At 34.8% G+C, this 22584-nt stretch overlaps 1 pseudogene; it reads left to right on the top strand.

The window, feature by feature from the left end:
• The first annotated feature begins 11551 nt into the window (after positions 1–11551).
• On the top strand, positions 11552–15900 carry LOC107831256 (protein DETOXIFICATION 2-like; annotated as a pseudogene).
• Positions 15901–22584: the final 6684 nt, after the last annotated feature.

Here is a 22584-nt window from a genome sequence, read left to right as displayed (position 1 = left end):
CTCAACAATGTTAGATAAAATATATTGCGGACCACGGGTGCATTTATGTGACGTGGTTCAAGATGTATTTTTGATAACGTTGAATTTTTCTTAAAAAATTAATTGAACAAAGCGGTTATAAAGTTAAAATTGCACATAGGTTTTAAAATGTTTTAAATCGGATAATTGAGCTAATTATAACAGTTGAGCGACCGTGCTAGAACCACGGAACTCGGGAATGCCTAACACCTTCTCCCGGTTTAACAGAATTCCTTATCCGGATTTCTGTGTTTGCGGACTGTAATACAGAGTCAATCTTTTCCTTGACTCGGGATTTGAACCGGTGACTAGGGACACCATAATTATCCCAAGTGGTGACTCTGAATTTTAATAAATAATGATCCCATTTCGATTGTCACTTTAAGTTGAAAAAAACTCTCTTATATACTCCTTTACGGGGGTGTAGTAAAAAGAAGGTGCGACAGCTACGAGCCAAGGATGCTAGGTTTGCGTTAGATGAAGATGGAACATTGTACCGAAGAACATTCAATGGACCGTTGGTGGTATGCTTGAGGCCAGGGGACACCGATTATGTTCTACGAGAAATCCACAAAAGCACATGTGGGAACCATTCTAGTACTGAATCTTTGGTCCGCAAAATTATCAGGGCAGGTTACTACTGAGATAGCATGGAAAAAAATACTAACGAATTTGTCAAAAAATGTGATAAATGTCAACGATTTACACCGATGATCCATCAGCCCGGGGAACAAACCCATTCGCTCCTATCCCCGTGGCCTTTCATGAAATGAGGAATGGATATAGTCGGCCCTCTACCAACGGCCCCAGGTAAAACTAAATTTATTTTGTTTATGATTGATTATTTTTCTAAGTGGGTGGAAGCATAGGCCTTTGAGAAGGTCCGAGAAAAGGAAGTGATTGACTTCATCTGGGACCACATCATATGCCGATTCGGGATACCTATCAAGATTGTATGTGACAATGGAAAACAGTTCATTGGCAGCAAGGTGACAAAGTTCCTCTAGGAACATAAAATAAAGAGGTTTTTGTCGACACCATACCACCCAACTGGAAATGGGCAGGCCGAGTCAACAAACAAAACTATCATTCAAAACCTGAAGAAAAGGTTAGACGACGCAAAGGGGAAATTGAGGGAAGTTTTACCCGAAGTCCTTTGGGCATATCGGACAACATCGAAGACTAGCACGGGGGCCACTCCATTTTCTCTAGTATATGGCTTCGAGGCCCTCATCCTCGTCGAGGTTGGAGAACCCAGCGTCAGGTTTCGACATGCATCAGAGGAGACAAATCACGAGGCCATGAATATTAGTCTTGAGTTATTAGATGAAAAGCGAGAAGCAGTTCTTGTTTGGATGGCCGCGCAGAAGCAAAGGATCGAAAGATACTATAATAGAAGGACCAACATTCGGCACTTTGGAATCGAGGACTTAGTCCTACGGAAAGTCACCCTCAATACTCGAAGACCCCCTTTTTTACACGAAGACCTTAGGTTTTAAAGCATGCGCTGCACTTTTTTCCCTTATATCGGATTTTGTCCTAAATGGTTTTTACCAGCAAGGTTTTTAACGAAGCAACAACTATGTTCTACCTAAGGAAAACTCAACAGTATCCAAGGCTCTTTTCAATCAACCTCGAATACTGGGGGGGGGCATCACCCTCGGAGGTTATATTTTGAGGAAAATACTTCACGCCTAAGGGGGCCTCGATAGGACAACTTTGTAATGGGCCAAACGGTCAAATGAACTGTGTCCATATAGAATAGTCGAGCCTCGACGGCAAGACATGTACACATGTATCAATTATTTGAAGAAGCATTCTAGTTATATCAAAAAAACTTTGTATCTCAAAGACATTTACCATCATACGAGCTCTACACTTACAATCCTACAGGAAAAGGCTCAAGAGCCAAAACACAAATGCACCCCGAAATACTCGGGGACTATTATCGACAATCAGTACATCCGAGTCATCGAAAACTCGAACGCATAAGACCTCAAAGAGGCACCCCCTTGAAACAAAGGCCAAGGCCAATATACTCGGGGACTAACCTTTTGGACAAGTTTGAAAAGTTATCGGGAAACAAGTCCAAGTGACATATCCAAAGGCTACGACCATATTAAAGACTACGGTCATATAAAGGCTACGACCAAAATAATACGGCTTGGAGACATACGAATTCCGCCATAAATTAAAGGCCTTCAAACACTTTGAAAAAACTGGTTAAATCAGGCTACCCTCGACAAAAGCAAAATATAAAGGGCTTCAATAAATTCAGCCCTTGAATAATTTAAAGGGCTTCGATAAATTCAGCCCTTGAATAATTTAAAGGCTTCGATAAACATTAGCCTTCAGAAAAACCTCAAGAGGTATTCGATTATTATTACACAAATAAGTTACTAATAAGGTTCCGATACGTCGAACCCTCGAAAAACCCAACGGGTACAAAAAATACATGCTAAGGCATATAAAATTTTTACTAAGTCTTTTAGCCGAAAAGAGGGAAAAAGTATAGCCACTTTAAAGGCCGAATCAGCCCAACCTAAAGAGCCTAAGGGACGATATATAAGAGCCTAAGGGCTAACTTAAAAGAGCTTAAGGGTCAAAATATATAGAGTTCGAGACCTTGCTCTCACTCAACTCGGACTCAAAAGTTACATTATTCCGAGCTCGCATCGAATTGATTTAAGCTTAGCTTAAGGATTAACAAAACCTTAAGGGGTATTATATTGATCAATAAAAACCTAAGGGTTTATTATGTTCTGAGTCCGAATTAATACTCGGACTGATTGTTTGAATTATCGAAATCTTCCGCAAATGAAAATAAAATAAAATTCAACACAAGTTGAGGATATAGCGAAAAGATACTTTATATTCATGAGGGGTGTTTTACAAAATATATTTACAACGCCCACAAGGGGCCCTTGTATAGAAAAGAAAAATAGAACCTAAATTATTTTTCGGGTCACATCCCCGGGAGCGCCATCCTCAGAAACTGCACCTTCGGAAACTCTATCTTCGGGAGCCTCCTCTCCCTCAGGAACATCTTCTTCACCTTCCCCGTCCCCAGAGCCACTCGCAGTATCCTCGTCATCGGAAGAGACGAGAAACCTGGCATCAATTTCCCGCACCTTTGCTTCGTCTATCTCTTCAGCAAGGTTGAACCCTTGGGCATGGATTTCTTTGAGAGTCTCCCTCCGGGCCTGGCACTTGGCCAAAATCATTGCTCCATTTTACCGGATGAAGGCCTCCCTCAGCTCATCTTGAGCGGATGCAACATCCCTTAAATATACGGTGATGGATTTATCTGCCGCAGCCTTCGACTTCTCAGCTTCAGCCTTGGCCTGTACAGTTTTGGCCTAAGCTCTAGCAAGCTCTGCCTCTAACTCCTCGATTTTCTTGGCCTGAGCCAGGCCTTTTGCTTTAAGGCCCCGGAGTTGAGTTTCAGCCGAGGTCAGTTGGGCTGTGACAGCTTCCTTATCAGCAGCAAACTGATCCATGTTCTCTTTCCACTTGTGGCAGTTAGCCCTAACTTGATCAACCTCGCCCCAAAGCTACCCGATCATCTCCAACTTCTGTTGCAGCTGAGACATCGAAGTATTAGCCTCTGAAGTAAGGCCAAGAAGTCCATACTCTGTTAAAATCATAGTTACCTACTCATCTAGCTCTGTCTCATTTTTTCGAGCTTTGGATAATTCAACCCGAAGGTCCTTAAGCTCTTCCTCCTTTTGGTCACAGAGGGGCCTCAGAGCCTTCTCTTCACCTGAGACCTTGCTAAGCTAGGCCTCACATTGGCTCAGCTTGGCTCTAAACTTGACGATGGCCTATGCATGAAATGAAGATATGTCAGACAAAGGAAAAGAAATAAAGAAAAAATGCAACAATGAAAGTTAGTATTTACTCGAGAAAGGAGATGTTGAGCCTCTTCGAAGAGGGTGGATGCATCGTTAAGGTCGGCGGTATCATCAACCCCAACAAAGAAACTCTAAAAGAGATCTTCCTCGAGGACCTTGCTCGGATCGGGCATGCGCAAAGCGTTAGCTTCTTCGATTGCCTCTTCGGAATAAGTTGGCAAGGAAAGGGAGTGACCTGTTGTCATGGCCCCGAGCTCTTCACTCGGGGCGTTCTCATTAGCTTCGAGAGCTTCTTCACTCACCCCCTCCGGTATATTTGTTGAAGGCGGAGGAACGATCTCAACCTCCGGGGACGCGAGGGCCTTGGCCGAGTCTTTCTTTGGGTTTTCCTCACCTAGGGATGAGGTCTCTAGTTCCGAGGGCTTGCCGGTATCAATTGGTTTCCTGGTTTGAGGCACTAGAACCGACACTTCACCATAATTTTCTTCATCGTCCAGGGAATCGTGGGCTGAATCTGCATCCACATGAGCAAATCTCTTTCGCATCCTTCGAGAAGGTGCTTTCTTATCTTGAGGGTCCTCGTGCTTCGAAACCCTCTTTCTTATGTTGTCTTTCCTCAATTTCGGGATAGGGGACTCGGTCTCTTCCCTGGACGGGGCTGGCCTCATTTTAGAGATATCTCCTATGCCTGCACAAATAAGCTTGAGTTAGAAGGCATCACTAATAGGAGAAAATATATCAAAATCTGGAAGGAAAACTTACCATGATGTTTGGCCTCCCATTTGCCCCCCGACAAGTCACACCATTTGCGCTCGTCAAACGAGGAGGTTGCGGCCAACTTCCTGACCCAGTCCTCGAGGTTAGGGATTGCATGTGGCATCCAAGCATTGGCTGCATGAAAGGGTGAAGGAATCACACAATGCGAGAACAAAACACAAGGGAATACCGAAAAAAGAATTTTTTACTTACGTCGGAAGTTCCATCTCTCAGGAAATGATATTTTTTCCTCGGGAATGATGTCTGAGGTCTTCACTCGGATGAATCTACTCATCCAGCCTCGGTTTTTGGTCTCGTCATTATTGACAAAAAAAGCTTTCTTGGACCGACATTGGAGCTTGATCAGTCCGCGGAAAAGCTGAGGCCGATGCAATCTGATGAGGTGATGGAGGGTAAACTCTAGCCCCTCGGCCTTGCTAGAAAAATAGCACAACAAAATCACGATGCACCAAAAGGAAGGGTGTATCTATCTTATGGTGACCTCGTACCTTTTATAGAAATCAATCACCACTGGATCGAGGGGGTCCAGTGTGAAGGGATAAGTGTAAACACTTAAAAACCCCTCCACATGAGTTGTGATGGTCTCATCGGGAGCCGGGATCTGTATGGTCACCTCGTCCCCGCATCCACATTCCTTCCTCAGAACCTCGAGATGCTTCTCCTTTATAGAACAGATGTACCTCGATGCATGTTCACATCGGGCAGGTACTACAGGTGGGTTCTCGACATCGAAGTCCTTCTTTAAAACGCAGGTGACTAGAACAATCTCATGGAGGGTCGGTGCTTTATCGCCGACCGATCGGGAAGTGGAAGAAGATGATGCTTTTTCCTTTTGAGGGACCATTTTAGAAGTTTTCTCCATGATTTAGAATTACAAAAGACGACGGGGCCTGGTTGTTTCCGGCACTAAGAAGACGGTAGAAGCAGATAATAAAAGGGAACAACTCAAGAGAGAGAAGTAAAGAGGAGGTTCAGAGATGTTTGAAAATTGAAGTAAATCTTCCTCAAAGGTAAGACCTTATATTTATAGAGGGGCGGCGACGGTTCAAAGACGCTAGTGGCCGACCAATACTGGCGTGCATTTAATATTTTGGGGAAGCAAACCGACGGGACGTTTCAATCACTTCGAGCGCATACGTCACGGGAACGACATCATCATTATAGACTCCAGAGGATCGAGGTTCAAATCGTTTCTTATCATCTTATTCTAAGAAACGCGAGGACTATCTGTATACGGTCAAAATTGTATGTCTCTGATTTATAGGCTCGAGGGTCCGTCTTAAGTCCAAGCCCGGGGCAGGGTCGAGTTCGAGACCGGTAGACCGTACTCGAGCTCGAAGATAGAGTGCAATGCCATGGCCCCCGAAATAGTACCGTTATGGATTTGTACCAGAATGAGCTAGATTCCTGCCACGTCCCCAAAGTCATGGCGCAAATCCCGGAATATGGTTGTACGATTCCGTACTAGGCAGTTAGACAGTTGTACCAAGAATATTCCTTACTATAAATAGAAATATTCCTTATTTAGGGTTCCCTTATTATATAAAAAAGACCCCAATCATTTGTAACATCATCCAATCATTGAGAAAAGAATATACTCTCTACTTTTTCGATTACTGTTTATGAGAATATTCTTTAGCTTTGCTGTTCTTACTCTACTTTTCTTGCTCAATTGTTCTTATTGTTCTAAGCCCACCTCGAGGTCACTAAGTTCGAGGTCACAGCTGTTGGGTAACACTGGTTTGATTCACTATTTCTACTTCATATTTCTTGATTATTAATTGGTATTGAACTAGAGTACATATCTTTAAAACCACAAATCAAATTTAATTGTTACTTATATTTTCTAGGTAAACAAGTAGTTTCTTTAGTATTTTATAGTGTTGTAGGCTAGTAGACATTTTTTCACAAATCCAAGAGATCATGACTCATGAGTAAAAACTGTATAAATAGCACGGTATAGCCAGTTTTCGGACTGGTCATTCAAAAATAGCCAGTGTTTACGAAGTTAATGAAAAATAGCCACTATTTTGCTGCAACAGAGACCGATCCAGCATAATATACTGGAGTTCGATGCACCTCTGTATGAACTCCAGCATATTATGCTGGACCGGTATACTTTGCTGACTCCAGTATATTATACTGGACAATTATACTTGCTGGAACTCTAGTATATTATGATGGAGTTCTAGTGTACTTATGCTGGAACTCCATCTTATTATGCTGGAGTTCTAGGATGGAGTTCCAGCATACTTATCCTGGAACTCCAGTATAATATGCTGGAGTTCAAGCATACTTATGCTGGAACTCCAGTATAATATACTGGCGTACTTTTCGGGTTTTGAACAGTGTTTTCGCTCAGATTTATCTTTACATGAAAAGTAGCTAAATTTCGATTACTTTTGAAATTGGGCTATTTTTGAACGACCAGTTATAAATCTGGCTATTTTTGAATTTCTCCCGTAAAAACTTGCACCATTATAAGGCCCAAGATGCAGAGAAAATAATATCATTATTTAAACATAGTATTCGAGCATCAAAAAAACCTTGAGACTAGCGCACATTAAAAAGGTAAAAACTTTGTGAAGATTAAGATCTGTCAGTGAAATCAGTACTTCACTTAAAATACACCTTCAAATCAATATTTTAGTAAACTAATTTCTCGGCACAACGCACGTGTATTTTTGTAAAGTAATATTAAATTTAAATCAAAAATCTGAATAAATAATTATTTATAGAAGAATGAAGTGCGAGTTTATGTGAATGAAATATGAATTTTCGTATGATGACTTGTTTGTCGAGTTTGAATTTCTGGATATCATCTTAACTTCGAAGATGAAACATCAAAACTTAATTAGATATTTGTGCTTGTTCCAATATAATACTTAAGTTTGAAAGTCTGTTCCAAACAAACATCCGATTTTCTAAGCAGAGGATTAACTTAAGCCAAACAACATAATATATGAATGTGGTGCAGTGGCAAAACAGGCTAAACATAAGCTCATTATTTTTTTTATGACCGAGAAATCCGTCTAGATCGATCCTTTAGACCAATAGCAGCCTTCAAAACTCGGTGGATAATGGGCCCACCCCTAAATATATGAAACAAATTAAAACCGATATGTTAGCAATTTAATATTTCATAAAAAAATTGCAAGGTTAATTGATAGAATACCTAATTTAGAGTAGTTTATCTAGTAGTAATTAATTCAAATATGTAATTTTGAGATTGTTTTGACAATGTCTTTTTTCTTTTCTTTTGACATTACAATAGTAATTACTATGCATCAGTTATGCACAAGTATGGAGTTTCTTTCTTTTTATATAAAAATTATTTATTCTCCAAATTTTATCATTTAGAACAATTTCATAGGTTATTTAATATCGAAGGAACTTGAATATGTCAAGTAATGTTAATATAGTTTGACAGAGGTTTTTATGTTCATGGTGGAAGACTGGAAGTATTCAAAAAAATATTTTCTAAGATACAGATTGTTAACAGGTAATTTGTAACCATTCTTGAATTTTATACCACTCAGTGTTTAAATATTTCTTTTAGGTCTATGTTTGTTAGCTTATTTTGCACAGTAAACTTGTTAGATTTTGTACACATATTGTTGATATTATACTAAATTTTCTTTTCAATTTAAATAACATAAACATTAAGTAAACTTTATAATTAAATCGCAGTCTTAAATATTGAACATTGTGGTTCCTTAACTGGAAACTGCTATATACATTGTCCAATCCAATACTTCGTTTATAATCTTTCGCTATTTTTTGGGTTCATCTTCTCTCATATGTCTGTACAGTAATTTTTATTATCTCAACTTCCATGAACAATGTTAATCACAGTTAATAGCATATGCATGAATTACCACCATATTATCAACATATCTTATGCATGTGATCATAATATATTTCAAATTATGCAAAGAGAAAAAAAGTCAATATCACACCAAGAAATACAACATTTAAATAAAGTTTAATATTTCGAATTGTTCTTAAATAATTACTTAGACCGTAAGTCTAACATAGGTTTTTTAAGATAAGTCAAAACACACCTCATTTTGAATATTTCTAGTGTCTTTTACGTAAAACATAGTTGAAGCATAATGCAATATATTTGTAGAGTATGCCTTTAGTAAAAGACACCAAATTCACAAAAGGGTCTGTCAATTTCCAAATAATATCTAAATATAAATATATATACAACAACTTTCAGAGACAAGATCCTATCCTAACTGGAAAATAAACTTACATGTACACTTACACATGTAACCATAATATATATCAATTTATGAGTTTTAATCTAGCAATGAAATAATAAAGTTAATTTTAACATCAACTAATCCGTTCTTAAACACAACAAACATGTATTTTAATATCATCATAAAATAAGTGATCTAACCTATATTATATCGATTGTGTTTCATCTAAAACATAATAAAGATAGAAATAAATAAATAATAAGTATTGCCACTTTGTCCTTAATTCATCATCACTTGATTCTTTCTAAATTTCTTTGCCCATAAGATCTTTGGTTCCGTGGACCAAAGTGTACATGTCTTCTACTCCTCTTCTTGGATTCCAAACTGGTACACAATGCTAAGATGCACAACGGAATACAGTAACCATTTACAAGGAAAATATAGAGATCTCCCCTTGAAATCCGTCAAAATCCCTTCAAATTGTTGCAAGCAACTAATGTGGCTTTTTTTTTTTAATCATATTCTTGTCAATATATTAAACTACGAATTTTGCAAGTCTCATGGTGACATGTCGCATTATAAAAAAATAATTCAACAATATTTCCAAGGCTCATGTAGAATAAGACATGACGGTATATCTTTTGTTACCTACTCAACACTAACTCGACTAAAACTTACACAGCTAATTAATAACAACACTGAATTCATATTACTACTTAGCAAAAGATAATGTTAAGGCAAGTAAAGTAGCATTGTTGTTGAATTCATTTTAATACTACTGGTAGAAATTAATAAAGGGTATAGGTGGGCTTTTATAAAGTGATGTGCAACTTTTGCGAACCTCTCACGTGTTTTGGCAGTATTGTTAATGATGTTAGGGAGGAGCGGCCCTTGCCCTTACAAATAAAGCAACCGCTTTAGGCCCCATATTTATATAGGGGTATCATTTTTTGTTTTACCTAATAGACTATGTATACGTTTTAAAAATAGTTGTGTAAATTGAAAATGTTTGATTTCTTTATTTATAATAAATATAGAGAAGAAGGATTTGCAACTGCTATGATTTCTACCAAGGAAAATAAATATCGAACCCGAATTTCGTATAAAATATATGATATATAGGAAGCAATAATTTGATGTGAATGTTAATAATAAAATCTCAAAATCTTTCGAAGAGTCCTTTAGAGTTGATTACTTTTATATATAATAAACAAGGATATTTTTTCACTTCAAAATAGATTTGAACAATTCGAAGAATATGAAAATATTTTTGGTTTTTTATTTGGCAGTAAAAACTAAGATTACTAGATGTTGAAAATTTAAAAAATATTGCCTTAATCTTGAATATTCCTTAAAGCATAATAATCAATTCGATATAGATATTTTAGATTTTTTTTTTCTGAATTAAAAATATTAAGAGAAATAGTACAATTAGAAGATAACAGTTTAATTGATATACTTAATCAAATAAAAGATATAATTCTTTTTCAAATGCCTAAATTGCTTATGGAATAATGTTAATAATTCATGTTACAGTTGTTTCAGCGCAAAGAAGTTTTCAAAATTAAAATAGATAAAATCATACCTAAGATCAACAATGTCACAAGAAAAATTAAATGGAATAGCTATATTATTAACTGAGAAATACTTATTAAGAGTTATTGATTATAAGAAAATTATTAAAAACTTTGTATCTAAGAGAAGCTATTAAAAAAAAGACTTCAAATAAATAATAATTTTTAAAAAAAATTAGGTCCCTCATAAAGTTTGACTTTAGACAACAAAATTAGTGAGACCGTCCCTCCCTGATGTTAGGATAAGTCCTCAGTATAAGTGCTGCCGAAGGGATACGTCGATTCAATGTCAAAATCAGATGTGCACAGTCGTGTCGGTTTCTCTTGTTGAGAATAAGTGAATCAACGTTAGTTTTTTTTTTCCCTTTATGAGTAGGAAAATTAGTTTATTTAGAAGGATATTTTAAGTAATTTAATTTCGGTTAGCTGCTAAAGGGGTTTGGACACTTTAACCCCAAAGTAGGACTACCGATAGGAGGTTGCAAATCCCTCCATTTTAAAAAGAGAAAAAAGAAAAACAAAAACAAGAAGACCGAGTCAGGGTAAATCATGATGATCACACACCCACGTTGCAGTGTTCTCCAAATATATTTTTGCTGGGTTTAGGAAATGCATGCATATTAATTAAAGATGGGTAAGTGATAGCCGTTCATTTAAAGAAACATAAAACGTATTATTGGTTTGGCTGTGAGTAAATCTTTTCATAAAGTGCGATCCTGTTATTTCTTTCCTATGTTGTGCCAAACACTTAGTGTACCATTAAACATTGAAAATCTAGGGACGTGATTTAAGGATCTTCTTAAACTACTAACGACTTGAAAAGTTTCTGTTAACACAAAAAGGTTTTTTAAGCACGGTTGAGTCATCAAATAGCAGACTTGGATTAAATAATTCCATGCTTCTGGAGCACTAATTGATTGTTTAACTAATACATTAAACTATTACTATATAGTTATGTGTACAATCAAATTTTAAGCAAATGAAATGGTCTATGGATAGAAGACATGGAAGCACCTAATACGATGAACTTATAAGTTGGTATTTACAGTCCAATTGAAATCACAGCTGCAGCATATATCTGCAGCTAATTTTTATAAATTTAAACAAGGCTGAATCCATGGAAGAACAGTTACTGGAAAATGGAGAGAACAACTACAGATGGATAATAACAAGGGAATGGGATACTTATTATGAAGAACTGAAGAAGTTGACTCGTATAGCAGCACCAATGGTGGCAGTTTCTGTATTGCAGTATCTGTTGCAAGTTGTATCGGTGATGATGGTGGGACAACTTGACCAGATCATTTCCCTGTCAAGCGTTGCTATTGCTACTTCTATAACCAATGTTACCGGTTTCTCTCTTCTTGTAAGTCCTCTTTCATTGTGATTGTCAAATCTCTTGGCTCACCAGTTACAGTTTGCTGTTCTGTTTCTTGATTTATCAAACTGATTTCTGGACTATTTGTCCAGTTTCATGAACGTACCTAATCAATGTCATTTACTAATTTTCGATTTCAACCTAACACATGGTCATCAAATCAGTAATCTCCTTAACTTCCTAATTGGTCATGATACAAGAACAATAACAACTAAGTCTCAATCCCGAGTAACTTAGGGTTTTACTGAATATCATACAGGATTAGAGACTCCCGAAAACATAAGACTTAAAGTAAATGTACTTATATGAGTAAGAGATATTCCTAACTAATTGGTATCACCTATATATATATCTTTTTCTTTCATTGTGCTATATTTTTTGCTAAATTTGCATGTATCCCCAAGAAATTGTAGATCTCCTAAGACAACTTTCATCCATGTGATTTAAGATCTAGCTTATTCCTTTAGCATCTTCACTCGCGGTTAGGGCTGCGTATAATATGGTAAATACCGAATTAACATACTGAATTTGAAAATATTGATAATTGGTTTAAGTTTTTAAATAAATTGGTATTAGGTATTGTATTTGATATTTTTAAAAAGGCGAAATAGCCTAAAAGACACTTATACTTGTGACACTTTATCATGCCGGTTCTCAAACTTATCATTTTGCAAATTAAATACTTACACTCGTTCAAAACTAATTTTCTAAATTCCTCTAACCACTAATCGAGCTTATGTGGCATTGACATAGCTGAGGTGGACAAATTATGTGCAACACATGCATGTAAAGAGAGTGATACTAGTGATTTTGATTAAAATAAATTAAAATAAAAAAATAAAGTTAATACGTTAATCGAAATTACCACCCTCCCCCTCCCAATTTTCTTTTCTTTCTCAGTTTCTCTTACCTTTCTCCTCGCCCCCAATCCCTCTTCCCCCTCCATCTTTTCCCCTCCACACTACTGTAAAATAATGGATGGCCTTCAAAATCACAAAATCAGGTAGAAATATACTAATTTTCTCTATTTCTTTAACAAAAGAATCTTTTACATTTCTTATTTCTTTTTTTTTGTTTAATCAAAACCCAATTGATTAGGGTTCCGGCAAGTTTCGTTCCTCCTATGACGCTGCTCTAGTGTCCTACCTGTGGTAGTAGCGTCACCGATTCCGACTGACTCTTTAGGTTGACGAACAAATCTATTTTGATTCTGACGACACTGTTCTGTTTAATTAAAACCCTCTCACTAATAAAAAATTCCACTGCCTTTTTGTTTGCTGCACTTAGAACTCCAGTCATGGTCCCTCCAGTGCGACCAGCAGCGTAAGCTAGCTCCATGGATGGATATTTCACCTTATCAGGGGCATTAAATGTCAATGAAAGGACGATCTTTGTTGGGAATGAAAGGACGATCTTTGATGGGTGGGATTTTGAAAGGACTATCTTTGCTGGTGGTTAAGGAATGGTTCACGGTGGTCAGATAAAGAGAGAGGTTGTTTTGAGGTGGAATAATCGATAAAATGTAAAATGACAGAAAATATTAGGCTTGGGTGGCCAGTCCTATTTTTCAATAGTTTATTTTTCTATGTGGCACAGGCGTCCGACGTGTAAGAGATTGTATTACACGCGCCGGTAGCTTTTTGGCATAAGCGTTTATTATACACGATTTGAACGAGTGTAAGTGTTCAATTGGCAAAATGATAAGTTTGAGGACCGGCATGACAAATTGGCACAAGTATAAATGTCATTTAGACTACTCTGCCTTCAAAAAACAATACCGAAATACCGTACCGAAATATATATTAAGTTACACAATATACATATTATTGATTATAACATACTCAATTACACAATGCTCTTCGTTGACATTCATGTTGAGGTTGACCTTCCTTGTTGTATTCTCTAAGTTCAACAATTAAATCTAAGCAAATAATAAGACATTTCTAATGATCAAAATTTAATCGTTATGTATCTTTTTGCTCTCTATGTGTTGACACTTGCTAGTGTTGGACGAAGATTTTGTCAATAGTCAGGTGAACGTAGAACGTTTTTGTATTTGTGAGTATTTTAATTATGAAAATATTACAGTCTACGGCTCTATGCATTAGTTAATATTCAAGCCGAACAAAGCAAAGTTACTATACCGAATAAAATGAAATTGAAAGGAGAAAACACGAACCATACCATATTTGATTAGGTATATTATTGGTATACCATTTTAAGAAATTGAATACCGAAAATACCAAACTAAATAACTAAATAACGTACCGTACCAATTGATGAACAACCCTACTCACTGTAGTTTCACACCTATTGATGGATTCTTTTGGCGGTTGACATGGAATATGACCGAACCTTCTCAAACGATCTTCTACCATTTTATCCTCAATGTAAATTAATAGTAATTTATTGGTCATGACTCATGAAATGTTGTAGTAAATTCTTATGCTGTTTGAGGGGTTGAATCTGCAAATATGTTAGTCAGGGTTGGTTGGAGGCTTGGAGACTCTGTGTGGGCAAGCTTACGGAGCACAAGAATGGCAAAAAGTCGGTACTTATACTTACAGTGCAGTAATATCTTTACTTCTTGTGTGCCTACCAATCAGTATCATGTGGCTTTTCATGGACAAGCTGCTTATTTTAATGGGACAAGACCCTGTAATTTCAGTTGAAGCTTCAAAGTGCTCTATGTGGCTTATCCCTGCACTCTTTGGTGGTGCAATTCTTAGGCCCATATTCAGATATTTGCAGATTCAGAGTTTGATTCTCCCAATGCTCCTCAGTGCCTTTGTGGTTTTATGTCTCCACATATCTCTGTGCTATCTTTTCATATTTAAGTTGGGAGTAGGAAAATCAGGTGCAGCTATAGCCTTTAGTTTTTCTATCTGGACTTTTGTAGCATTGCTTGTGTCTTACATCAAACGATCGAGCTCTTGTGAGAGGACTCGAACTCGCTCTGAATAAAGATGCTTTCCTTGCTATTGGGAAATTCTTCTGCTATGCAACTCCATCTGCTTTAATGGTTTGGTAAGTAATAGTACTGCTTTTGCTATGGAAGAATCTTAAGTAGTCTTTATCACATTTGTTGATTACTTTTAACTGTTGTTGTGGCAATGGCAATTATCATAGCCTCAAATGGTGGTCACTTGAGGTGCTTATTTTGCTATCTGGCCTTTTACCAAATCCAAAACTTGAAACTTCAGTACTATCAATATGGTACGTGTGCACCATTTCATTATAACCTCTATTATGATAGATTCCTAGTTTATAATAGTACTCATCCCTCATATTTTCTGCAATCAGCTTAACGATCTCAGCATTGCATTTTTCTATACCATTTGGATTGGGAGCTGGCGCGAGGTCAGTTCAATATTCATGCCTTTGGTAAAACTTTAAAACATCACATATGTGCATCAATGCCATATCTTTGTAACAAAAATTTCTGGCTATAGCACGAGGGTGTCGAATGAATTGGGATCCGGGAATCCTCCGAAGGCTCTAGTGGCAGTTAGAGTTGCAATGTTTCTTGCAGTTGCAGAGACAGTAGTGGTGGGCACAGTAGTATTCTTGTGCCGCGGAGTTCTGGGTAAAGCCTATAGCAATGATCTGCAAGTGGTGGATTATGTTGCTGCAATTACTCCTTTTCTGTGTCTGTCTATCATCACAGATAGCTTACAAGCAGTCATCTCTGGCAAGTCTTCTAACAGGCCAATATATCTTTCGATGATCGTTAAATAGGCGTTTGGACAATATTTATTTGAAGTTGGAAAAAAGTATTCTAACAATGAAATATTACTGTTAATGGTGTGATTTTTTTGGCTATGTTGGAAATAAACAGGAATAGCAAGGGGAAGTGGATGGCAGATTATTGGGGCATATGTGAATCTTGGAGCATTCTATTTGGTTGGAATCCCAGTTTATGCCATATTATGTTTTCTTATACATTTGAGAGCAAAGGGCCTTTTTTGGTTGGTTCTGCAATACAAGCAACTACTCTTTCCTTCATATTAGGTTTCATTGATTGGCAAAAGCAGGTGCCCTTTTCCTTGTTTCTCCTAAATTTCATTTTCATCCTTATTTTTTAACTACTTATTAAAGGGGAGCCTTGGCGACGGGTAAAGTTGTTGCCATTTGATCAAGAAGTCACGAATCGAGCCGCGGAAATAGTCTCTTGCAGAAATGCAGGATAAGACTGTATACAATAGACCTTTATGGTCCGGCCCTTCCTGGGACCTTGCACATAGTGGAAACTTAGTGTACCGGACTGTTTTTTTTTTTTTTTTTCTTGTTTCAACTATTGTGATGAAATTTTGCATGCAACAAAGGCTAAGAAGAGGATATCAGAAAGGAGATCATCAGAAGAGAATGAATAGAGGAGGCTAATTCAAAGAAGAAATTAAAAAATAGAGGGCCACATAGGCTGAAAATTGATGTTCACTTGGTTGACAACAGGTTTAGGTTCTATGTATTGCTATCGGCTACAAAATCAAATCTGATTAGCTACCATTACCAATCCCATACTTAATATATTTTTCCAATTTCAGAAAGTAATTAATGTACGAGGGTGCACCGGCAAAAGGATAAAATAAGAGCCTTTGGATCTGTTTTCAAGTTTGACTACTTATAGTGCCGGTAAAATGAGCTCATATTTTGTAGGGGTGCAATTTGAGTTCAAACTCATTCAATCCGTCCAACCCGTCCAGAAATTTATGGATTGAGCAACAAACATTTTAGCTCATGGGCCTATTTGGGCTGAATCCAAGTTAATCAATTATTTTTTATAACTCATTCTGACCCATTAAGCAACCCAAATACAACCCATGAAACTCACTTAAAACAAATCGATCTCAACCCAACTTACCTAGAAATTTATTTAGTTGCCCAATTTTACTTTTTTTTTTTTTTTTTTAAATTTTCTATTTTTTTTTGTTTTTCTGTATCACTTACCCCCTACCGCGCGCAAACCCCCTCAAAAAAAATTCTTTTTTTTTTTTTCTATTTTCTATTTTTTGTTTATTTATTTATTTTTGCACTACCCACCCACCCTGCTCCTAACCCTCTCAAATTTTTTTTACTTACTTTTTTTTTTGTATCCTTACCCTCCCCCCCCCCTCCCCGCCGCGCTAACCCCCTCAAATTTTTTTACTTATTTTTTTTTTTGTATTTTCAATTTTCTATTTTTTTTGTTTTTTTACACCACCCCACCCTACCCCTACCCCCTACACACAAATCCCCTTAATTTTTTTTTTGTATTTCATTTTCTGTTTTTTATTTTTTTCGTTTTTCTGCACCACACCACCCACCCCAACCCCCTCCCTCCTCCCACAAAATATTTTTTAACTTACACATTTTAAGGTAAAAGACTTTTTTATGCAAGATGAGCATGATTTTAAAACATGAGTCAAGTTGGGCGGGTTGGATTATGACCCATTGTTTAGCTCATCTTGGCCCAGTCCATCTTAGCCCAAGTACATTTTGCCTGGGTTGAGCAATGACTCATTTATTGACCTAACCCATTTTGAGCCGCCCAAGTTCAGCCCAACTCGCCCATTTGCCACCCCTAATATTTTGTCAACCCGCCCAATCCACCCATATTTTAGTGGGTTGGATGAGTGTTACTGAAGTTGGGTAAAATTTGGGCTTCAACCCATAGAAATATATGTATTTATGGGTAAAATGTGGGAAAAAATATGGGTTAGCCTAGTGGATTATCTTCCAACTTTTGCTCACTCAAAATACATAATATTTTTAAATTGAAAATGCTATAAAGATATTCCAACTCCTCTTCTTTTGTAAGTTTCTTCTCACTATAGTTGTGTGAGAGTATTTTTTTTTCCTTCTAAACATTGAAAGTATTGTTTACTATTGTTTTGCGTTCTTTTTCTTCTCACTATAGTTGTGTGAGTATATTTTTTTCCTTCTAAACATAGACAAGATGGGTTGCTCTGATGGTAAGCAACCTCCACTTCCAATCAAGAGGTTGTGAGTTTGAGTCTCCCCAAGAGCAAGGTGAGAAGTTCTTGGAGGGAAGGATGTGGAAGGTCTATTTGGAAACAACATCTCTATCCCAGGTAGGGGTAAGGTCTGCGTACACACTACCTCCCCAGACCCCACTAAGTGGGATTATACTAGGTTGTTGTAGTAGTTGTTGTTGTTTTCTTTCTAGATGCATATTTGAATACCAAAAATAGTTTAAGAAGTAGAAGCAAATTTGTATAGTTTTCCACACCCCACACCCCCCCCATCCCCACCAAACCCCCCACCTTAAATAGAAATATTATTAAGAGTACTTTCTTTTCATGTTGTAGATAGATAACTTTCTTTTTCATTTTAACAAAACGAATATTTTCTTTTCATGATGTAATTTTTTTTTAAAGTACTTTCTTTTTATGATATAGAAAAATATTTTCTTTCATTTCAACAAAATAATGCAGAAAAAATATTTTATTTTATTTTAACAAAATGAATATTTTCTTTTCATAATTTAAAAAAAAAGTATTTTCTTTCTTTTAAAAAATAGTACTTTCTTTTCATGATGTAAAAATATTTTTTTTTCATTTCAACAAAATGATGCAGAAAAAGTATTTTATTTTATTTTAACAAAATAAATATTTTTTTTCATGATGTAGAAAAAGTATTTTCTTTCATTTCAACAAAATATGTACTTTTTTTCATATTGTAGAAAGAATATTTTCTTTTTCAACCAAATAAAAAGTATTTTCTTTTAGTTATGGAGCAAAAAATTTAAAATTGTCTTGCGTGAAATATTTTGGAACAGAGGGAGTATAACTATACTTCTTTTGAAACTTATTGTATTAAACATATTAGAGTGTCTGTATGGCTATAAAAGCTGCTTATTGAGGATAAAATTAGAAGTTCAATTAAAATTCTTTCCTTATATAAGAAGATGTCATTCTATATGAAATGGACTAACAAGGTTGAATACATAAGTGACCCCTTAAACTTGTCCATTTTTTTCATTTAGATTCCTGAACAAAGCTTTATTTCTATTAAACACAAATTGCTTTGTCTTTGTAACAATATAAGTGTGTGTTATCAAACGCTTCCTACATGGCAAGGAAAACGAATCAAATTGTGACACATGGAAAATAAAAGAAACAAAACTTTAAAATTATTTATGGAACCTCTCCCCCTCCCCGCCAATCCTTTCTCCCCCTTCCCCCTCAACTCTTGCCCAAACCAACTCCAAAGGCCCTTGCCCCCAGATCGTCTTCCTTCCGAACTCCACAGAGACTATGCTCTTTATTTTCCTCCTTTTCATTCTTGACTCTCTTGTTGGACACTTTTTTGGTCTGGTTTGTAGGTTTGGGCAAGCTTAATTATTTGATTAATTAGAGTTTATGAAAGAATTTAATTTGACTCTTGTTCTATATCCAACCAATTTCAGGTTTTAGCTTTGCTAATCTTAGTATTTGCCATCCTTTCAAAGTTTCTAATTCATCATTTTTCTTACTGTCTGAAAAATTATTTGTATTTTCTTGTGATCTCAAGTTTGAAATATCGAAATCAGATAGTTGCGGCAAAATAATGATGAAAATTTCATACCATCAAACTTTAAAAGCTTATTCAGGAGCAATGTCTATACTACAAAAAAACCTATATATTGCGGCGGTTTAGAACTGCCACTATGCATATTAACAGCGGTTTCCGACTACGCCACAATTACATTCGCCAAAGCGGCGGTTTTCTATGAACCGCCATAATTGTAAAAGTGATAGAATGTCGGTTCATTCTTGCAAATTGCGGCAGTTAATAGCCGCCAGAATTATTCATTAAGCCATTATTTATATTGTCTAAAATGGCAATTTTAAAGCGCCACAATCTCTTTCCTTGCCTGCTTATTTTCTTCTAGATTTCTTTTCATTCTAGTTCGACACCCTACCTAATTCATCAAAAAGCTTGTTCCAATGTTCATAATTCGACAATCAATATTCAGACAAGAGAAATGTTCAATAAGTAAACCATTCACACTACTAGAAATTCGGAAAAAACCGACCAAAATTTAGTGACCAAAGTTGGTCTGTGAGAAAAAGCGACCAAAGTTGGTCGCTAAACTAGCGAAAATAATAAAATAAATAAAAGAAACAAAATAGCGATCAAGGTTGGTCGTTACTTGGTCGCTATATTAGTCAAAATGTTGACTGGACTGGTCAGACTTTCTTGGTCAAACATTTACTGAGATTAGTGACCAATGTTGGTCGCTAAAGTGGGACCCACCTACAAAATTTTAATAATTATATTATTATTTTAAAAAAATTATAAAATATAAATATATATAATATAAAAATTGCGACCAACGTTGGTCGCAACTTAAAGGGTAGGAAGATACCGTCCAACTTTGGTCGCTTAAATGGGACCCAGTTATACAATTTTAATAATTATATTATTAATTTAAATATTATATGAAATATAATTAAATCTGATTTAAATATAGCGACCAACTTTGGTCGCTAAACTAAATTCTTGAATAAATGGCGACCAAAGTTGGTCTCTATTCAGGTCAACAATGGTCAAAATTAAAAATCACTTTTGTATTTACTATCTAAATAATATAAATGTAAGTCGTTAATACTTTTGTAATACAAGGGATGAATAGTACTACGAATCGTGCCTCTCTCTCTCTATATATATATATATATATATATATATATATATATATATATATATATATATATATATATATATATATATGTGTGTGTGTGTGTGTGTGTGTGTGTGTGTGTGTATTCAATCTGTAGCCTTTTCTTTTCAAAATTAATGTGTTGTCTTTTATTTAAAAGTAGTCTTGGGATTTACAAAAACTTCCTGAAGAAGTCTTGAAAGTACCTGTATGTGCTAGTACTATGCTAATTGACTGCAGGTACGTCCTGGACAGGTTAGGTAAATATATATAGCTTATATATATATAATATATACTTACAGGTTAGGTAAATATATATATATACTTACGCTATATTATGCACTGAGTATAAGTCTATTAGCTAATATTATATCGAATATAACTTATATATATTATATATATATATACTTACGCTATATTATGCACTGAGTATAAGTCTATTAGGTAATATTATATCGAATATAGCTTATATATATATATATATATATATATATATATATATATATAATATACTTACGCTTATATATATACTATATATACTTACGCTATACTATGCACTAAGTATAAGTGTATTAGGTAGTATTATATCGAATATAGCTTATATATATATAATATATATACTTACGCTATACTATGCACTGAGTATAAGTGTATTAGGTCATACTGTATCGAATATAGCTTATATATATATATATCATATATACTTACGCTATACTATGCACTAAGTATAAGTGTATTAGATAATACTGTATCGAATATAGCTTATATATATATATTATATCGAATATAGCTTATATATATATAATATATATACTTACGCTATACTATGCACTGAGTATAAGTGTATTAGGTCATACTGTATCGAATATAGCTTATATATATATATATATCATATATACTTACGCTATACTATGCACTAAGTATAAGTGTATTAGATAATATTGTATCGAATATAGCTTATATATATATATATATATATATATATATATATATATATATATACATACTTACGCTATACTATGCACTAAGTATAAGTGTATTAGATAATACTGTATCGAATATAGCTTATATATATATATATATATACTTACGCTATACTATGCACTAAGTATAAGTGTATTAGGTAATACTGTATCGAATATAGCTTATATATATATATATAATATATATACTTACGCTATACTATGCACTAAGTATAAGTGTATTAGGTAATACTGTATCGAATATATATATATATATATATATATATATATATATATATATATATATATATATATATATATATATATACTTACGCTATACTATGCACTAAGTATAAGTGTATTAGGTAGTATTATATCGAATATAGCTTATATATATATATATACTTACGCTATACTATGCACTGAGTATAAGTGTATTAGGTCATACTGTATCGAATATAGCTTATATATATACTTACGCTATACTATGCACTAAGTATAAGTGTATTAGGTAATACTGTATCGAATATAGCTTATATATATATATATAATATATATATATACTTACGTTATACTATGCACTAAGTATAAGTGTATTAGGTAGTATTATATCGAATATAGCTTATATATATAATATATATACTTACGCTATACTATGCACTGAGTATAAGTGTATTAGGTCATACTGTATCTATAAGTGTATTAGGTAGTATTATATCGAATATATATATATATATAGCTTAAATAGAATTAAAATCCTAAATTTATACTACATATGTACATAATTTTAAATTGTATTATATATATATATATACATATATATATTATATCGAATATATATATATATATAGCTTAAATAGAATTAAAATCCTAAATTTATACTACATATGTACATAATTTTAAATTGTATTATATATATACATATACATATATATATATATATACATATACATATATATATATATATATATATATATACATACATATATATATATATATATATATATATAAATTGAATTAAAATCCTAAATTTATACTACATATATATATAATTTTAAATTGAATTAAGAGTAATATAATTTTTTTTAGAAATAGCGACCAACTTTGGTCGCTATTTTTAAAAATTCAAAACTGATTTACCTACCAAAATTGCGACCAACTGTGGTCGC

Source organism: Nicotiana tabacum, chromosome 3 (genome assembly GCF_000715075.1).
Source record: "Nicotiana tabacum cultivar K326 chromosome 3, ASM71507v2, whole genome shotgun sequence".
Classification (NCBI taxonomy): Eukaryota; Viridiplantae; Streptophyta; class Magnoliopsida; order Solanales; family Solanaceae; genus Nicotiana; species Nicotiana tabacum.
This window is presented reverse-complemented; position numbering and strand designations above follow the sequence as displayed.